Consider the following 6,796-nt stretch of genomic DNA (forward strand, 5'->3'; position numbering starts at 1 on the left):
ACGGCGGCGCCGGCGGCGGGGCGGGGCGGGGAGAGAGGGTGAAGCGTTGGGGAGCGGAGGGACTGCTAGTGTCCCCGACAGGCGGGCCACGGGGAGGGAGGAAAAGGGCGTGCGTCGCGGTCGTCCGCGCGCGTCCGTTTCACCCCAAACCGAGCGCAAGTTTGGGCCTGGGATGGATCGAAAACGGACGGAATCCGGACATTTGTCCATTTGAGGCCGTGCGCTGGGCCGCCTCTTTTGTCCCTTTTACCTCAAACGAACGGAGCCGGATAGAATAAGGTCGCGCGGTGGAGTTGGCCTGAGCTCCGATGAGGGAGCGACATGTCGGTCTGCCTGATGGCCTTTCGAATCCGCCGCGTCCCCCTCTCTCTTTGGCTTTAATCAGGGGCTGATCCCCCGATGAGTCATGTAGGCAATAATTCTGCAGGGCCAAAGCGGCGGCAGGCATCCACACCACACCACACCGCCTGGCCCTACCCTACGTACATACTCCAGCGCACCGACGTACTACGATGCACCCTACACTACACAGTACACACACCCTAAAGGAGGAGATCCCCCATGATCATCATCATTAGTGCTGCCATGATCCTCTTTAATCCGCCGTACGCACCAGATATAATACTGTCTCCCTCCCGGCACCTGTTCTTCTGCTAGTAAAGCGAGCGCGCTCGCGCTCGTCGTCGCCTTTTCACCGGCGGTTGTGAACCCCGTTCTGACGGCGCCTGCTTTGCTTAACCCCCTCGTATTGCGGCGAGGTATATTATAGCCACTGATCGCCTGAGCTGAGTAGGGTCGGCGCTGGCCTAGCTCTCAGCGTGTGTGTGTGTGTTTGTGTGCCCCGTTGCGGGCTTTACTACAATGGCGGCAGACCGGCCATGGCCCATGGGCGAGCTTTCCTGCCATTCTGGTGGCCCATGCACGCATATAAAATGCATCCATCAACGAACGGGCCCCGGGTGCCCCAAAAAACCTTGTGGTGTGTTCACATCTTCCAAGTTTCGTATTGCGGTTCCTTCTCTGTTCTGTCGAAGATTTCTCCTTTTTTGTTTGAGCGTAAAATTTCCCCATTTCTACGCCTTCCTTCTCCGGGCGAAATACAAAATGGAGTAAGTTTTTCTGTCCTTCACCACCAATCCTGTGCAGTGCAGCCCAGATCCTCCGGAATATGTAAGCTTGTTCGACCAATGCTTGCAGGCTTGGCTAGGCTACCTGTCACTGACCGTTGCAGCATGTACATTGCACCCCACCTTTCAATATTTTACAGCTCTCCGATTTTAAAATTTCCCCGTCGATTGGGAGAAGGTGTATAAGGTCGATTAGGCTCGGGAGATTCCTTCCTGGATTAGAGATGAACAGAGCAGCTCTTCGGGGAACAAACAAGTAAAGCTGAGCAGAATCCTAACTGCTAAAGCTACGCCCCACAAAGCGGAATGATGAAGTTTCATATACAACTCGGTCCAGCAGTCCTTATAGCGGCCAGCTGAACTTGCGAGCCCACAGTTTCTTGTTTTTTTTTTTTTTGGACTTGAGCCCACAGAATTCGAACACACACTAAACTAAGCGAACCAGATCATGCTGTGACACCGTAGGCCATACGCGTAGCTGCAGTTGCACTGCATATATATATTTCCAACCGGACTAACCCCATCTTTTTTCTCCATTAATTGCACAAAAAAAGAATGAAAAAAACCAAATTCACCAGGTAAAGAGTTGGCACTGTTTTAAATTTGGACCCCAATTTGGGGCAAACGTCAGATTTGGGAGGAAGTGAAATCGAACGTTTCGTTTGATCTACCTGGGGGGACCAAGCGAACGATATAGTTTGCTATGCTAAGACCCCGCATGAACACCTTCGCCACTGGACACCTCTAGTGGGCCACGAGCTGTCAAAGCCCCAAAACGCTATTTCCTAGAGAAAAAACATGGAAACTGTTGGTTAAAATACACATAGTGAAGTTTCTTTTAATTCACCTATGTGTGCTATGGGACAAACAATAAATAACAAAACTTGCCATTGATTAAAAAACACAGGAGATAAGGTTTGTTCGAAAATAATTCCAACAATGTTGGAAAAAAAATACCATGGTAAAAAAAAAGCAATTTACTAAAAAATGAATTTACCATCGTATGATGAAAAATGAAAAATAATGAGGCATGTGCGAAAATATAACAGTCATAACCTAGGGCGATACGACATTAGCTTCAGTTCATAAATATAATGTAGCATGTATTCCATAAATAGTCATACGTGCTTATGGAAAGAACTTGCATGTCATCTTTTGTCCTACCCTCCCATGGCAACGAGGTTCTATTAGAAACTAAGAGATATTAAGGCATCCTTTTAATAGAGAACCGGAACAAAGCATTAACACAAGGTGAATACATGAACTGCTCAAACTACGATCATCACCGGGAAGTGTCCCGAGTTCTGTCACTCCGCGTTTGCCGGATCATAACACGTAGTAGGTGACTATAACTTGCAAGATTGGATCTAGAACATGAATATAATGGTGATAACATAGACGCTTCAGATATGAAATCATGGTACCAGGGCCCAAAGTGACAAGCATTAAGTCATAGCAACATCAATCTCAAAACATAATGGATACTAGGGATCAAGCCCTAACAAAACTAACTCAATTACATGATGAATCTTATTCAACTCCTCACCGATGAGCGAGCCTACAAATGAATTACTCACTCCAGGTGGGGAGCATCATGGAATTGGTGATGAAGAAGGGTTGGTGATGACGAAGATCGAAGATCCCTCTCTCCTCCGGAGCCCCAAACAGACTCTAGATCTGGCATCCTGATGAAGAACAGGAGGTGGCGGCGGCTCCATCTCGTGAAATGCGATAATTCGTTCTCCCCGATTTTTTCCTCCAAATATGTGATTTTGTAGTATCAGGGCTGGAGTCTGCGGGGCCACCAGGTGGGGACAACCCACATGGGCGCGCTTGGAGGGGGCGCGCCCTGGTGGGTTGTGCCCACCCCGGTGCCCCTCCGTTGGTTCTTGGCTTCAGAAATTATCTTTATTTGTTTAAAAATTCCTCGCAAAGTTTCGTTCCAATCTGAGAACTTTTATTTCTGCACAAAAAACAACACCATGGTAGTTCTGCTGAAAATATCGCCAGTCCGGGTTAGTTTCATTCAAATCATGCAAATTAGAGGCCAAAACAAGAGGAAAAGCGTTAGGAAAAGTAGATACGACGGAGACATATCAGCCGCAGAAACGTTAACGCCGGTTGTCGAGCGTAGGCACCACATATTCAAGAACACGATTGTTCCAGCCCGAGCTCGTCGAGCCTAGGCCTAGTCCCACACATGCGACACCTGCTCGAGCTCGTTAGAACCTCCACCATACCATCACCCCCCGCTCTCTTGCTCAAGCTCCCACTGGGATCCATAGGCCGTGGGCTTCCGCCAGTGCACAACATTGGGATCTCCCGTAGCCCGCTCCTCTGCCGGCTGCCCCGACCCCGCTCAACTTCTTCCAGTATTCACCGGTCCAACCTCTGCTAGCCGCCACCTGTCGGTGGGAAACGACACCTATGGGATCACAAGAATCCCTACTACGGTTGCGGGGCACGGGATCGTGAGAAGAGCGGGACTAGTAAACAACACAAGGGGGATTTACCCAGGTTCGGGCTGCAAAGATGCGTAAAACCCTACAATCCTGCTTTGGTGGATGTATTTAGTGTTCTTGAGCTCTCAAACTTGCTCTGGGTGTTGCCAGGTTCCAAAGAGTCGAATCCCTCTCCAGTGCGCCATGGGCCTCCTTTTATAGGCGAAAGGGTCTGCCACAGTGGCACACAGGAGGTGGAAAGTGCTACAACGTTGCGAGCTTATCCCTGGTATTACAGGACAAAACACATTTAATGCGAGGCTTAGGTGTCCCTTCACTTTATCGGGGACGGGGGTGAGGCCCATCCCGTCCATCGCCGCTCTTCCTTATTTTGACACGTGCCCTGGCCAGCGATGCATGCGGTGCCATGTAGGCAGGCAGGCAGCTGAGGTGGCGCGGTGGTGGAGCCTCCACGAAGGGCTGCATGTTGCCACGCAGGTGCCTGCCCAGCTGGTTGGGTCGGCAGCTGCATGTGAACGGCGGGCGGAGACTTGGCTGGTGTGGGCCTGGCAGTGGCCCTGCTGGCGCCCTTGGCGAGGGTCTTGCCGGGTGGCCCGGCAAGGGTCTTGCCGTGGTGCGCTATCGTCCCCGGCAAGGACCTTGCCGGGGGCCTTGTGGGCTTTCTCGACAAGAACCCTGCTGAGGGTTGTTGCCTTCCAATCCTCATCTGATCTTGAATATTCTTTGTCTTCACAAAGATCTACATGCCACCACGGAGGTGCCTCCTGAGCCCTGTCCCAATGCGTTTGTTTAGCATTGGTGGGCTCGAAGGTGCCTCGATCCATTGGTGCGGGCGAGCTGCCCCGGCATGGGTCTTTGCCGGGGAAACCTGCCTCGTCCATCCGATCTCTATGGCCTTGGTCCTTGTCGTTGCTTTGTTTGTCTTGTGCCTTCGGCTTCTCTCCGGCTTCCTTCTCCTGCCCTGTTATGCGTGGCCGTGGCGGGTGGCTCTGACTGCCCGTGCACAAGTAAAGGGGTCAGAAGCAGAGCCCCTACTTTTATACACCAACAGGAACCCTCAGGCCTGGGCCATACATAAGCGCAGCATGTTGTTGGGCCAGGCCCAGAACGGTGCGCGGGCAGGTGGGGCGGATTTTTACCGCGGTAACTGCTCCCTCCGCTGCGCCTCCCCCATGATCTGCGTCGAATGCGTGACATGGGGTCGTGCGGGCATGGGTGACCGAAGCATGCTGGCGTCATCTTGTGGTGGACAGTAGAGAGGCGGCTTGCGCGTCTCTTCGAGACCACAAGGCCGCTGGTCATTTACTACCCTTATTCGGGAACCGCCGCGCCACGCGTCCCATTGCGCCCGTCCCTTGCGCCATGTTCGCCGCATGCATGATGCAGAGCGAATGACAGGCGTGCGGGATACGAGAAGTCGCGCGCGTGCAGGCCGATTCCCACACGCCTTTAATTGAGCGGGAAGGGCGGTCGATGGCCCCGCCCGTGGTCACTTCAACAGGCCGGATTGGTCGAGAGGGGCGGCCGAGCCTCGCTCTCACCCCTTTATAAAGAGGGGAGCGGGAGGAACGGTGCCTCTCAATCCTCCGTCATCTGCTTCTCCCCATTCTTGCTTTCTCCTTCCTCTTGTCACGGCGAGGGGGCGTGGCAACGCTTCATCGGTGGCGGCGAGGGTCTCGGCTCGTCAGTGCGTTGCTCCCTCCCAAGAGCCTGCGGCGACGGCGGAGCCGACCGCGAGGGGAAGAGGGAGAGGGCGAGGCTGAGGCCGTCGCGGCGCTCGGGGGAGAGGGGGACGGGGCGGTGTGTCGGCCTCGCCCCCGCCAGCAACTCTTCCCCCTATGGAGGGCCACGTCGGGGACAACCCTTATGAATTCTTTGTCAGGCTGCGCCGGCCGGCGCGCTGTTGTCTCCGTCGCCCGACCCTGTTTGCTCAGGCCATGGAGCTGGATCCACCGCAGGCGTTGCAGCTGCATATGAGGGGTTGTGGGAACAGCGGCATATGGGCTGATGTCGAGTTCCCCGCCCCTCACATCATGTATCTCCATCGAGGATGGAAGACCTTCGCCCGCGTCCACAGTCTGACGCCAGGGCTCGTTCTTCTCTTCAAGTTGATGGAGAACGGCCTGCTCTCTGTCAAGTTTTTTGGAGACCTTGGCACTCGTCTAAAGTGCTGCGTGGAGAGCTCCTCCGACGATGAAGATTCCTCCTCGAGCGGGAGTGATGAGGAGGACAGCGGCAACGACGATGAGGGTAGCGGGCGGCAGGATGACAGGTCTGACTAGGCGTCGGGCGCGTCGCTCCGGGGCGGCACCGCCGACTCCATCATCCGCGTCGCCGGCTCCTTGAACTTCTTGGGGTCGCCTCCTTGGGTGGATGGCGTTGGGAGGCTGTGGAAGAGGAAGAGGGCGGGCGGCAAGGTCATCAAGTCGGAGCACGTGGGCACCGACGCCTTCGTAGCGTATTGGCGGTCCTGCCGCCTCGTCTTCCAGCTCTTCTACCGTCATCATTATCACCGGCCTCCCTTCGGGGCCACCGGGATGTTCTCCTGGTGCCTTCTGCTGCTCGTACTTTGCCTAGGCGCCCCTTTTGCCCTTTTGCCTTCTTGCTCCGTTTCCTGATGAGAGGGACAAGAAAGGGATCACGGGCACCTTATCTCTTTTTAGTCTTGTAAGCCTTTGAGCCTTTGTTAGGTTTAAAACTTGTAATCCCCCTGTTCATGTTTTTCATTTCGTATGAACTGTACCTGTACGGGATGTTTTTAATGAAAAATGAATGTTTGCCAGGTTTTTCGTTCGCCGAGGAAACCCACGATAAGGAACAAATCCTTGTTACTATCTAAGGTAAACGCGTTTCACCCGGCAACAGGCCCTGCCGTCCCCCCATTTTGCTCGACCTTTCTCACGCTCTTGGCGGAGGCAGGGATGAGATGGGTTTAGGATCCACGTTCGATTCCCTTGCTGCCGCGACTATGACCAACTTCAGACCTAGGAGATAATCCTTGGGTGCGGAAGAGGGGAGCACAGTAGCCTAGAGATTAAATGAGGTTTCCCATGTCCCAGTCCATAACGAAATGTATGATAGAGGATAAAAGACTTATCTGGATCTGTAGCCCCCGGCAACCTTGGCTTGCCGCAGACGGATCCTTGCATTTGCAGCCCCCGGCAACTTTGGCTTGCTGGGGTCAGGGCACCGGTCCGTTCCTTTCTT

This window comes from Triticum aestivum, chromosome 5B, assembly GCF_018294505.1.
Source record: "Triticum aestivum cultivar Chinese Spring chromosome 5B, IWGSC CS RefSeq v2.1, whole genome shotgun sequence".
NCBI classification, from domain to species: domain Eukaryota; kingdom Viridiplantae; phylum Streptophyta; class Magnoliopsida; order Poales; family Poaceae; genus Triticum; species Triticum aestivum.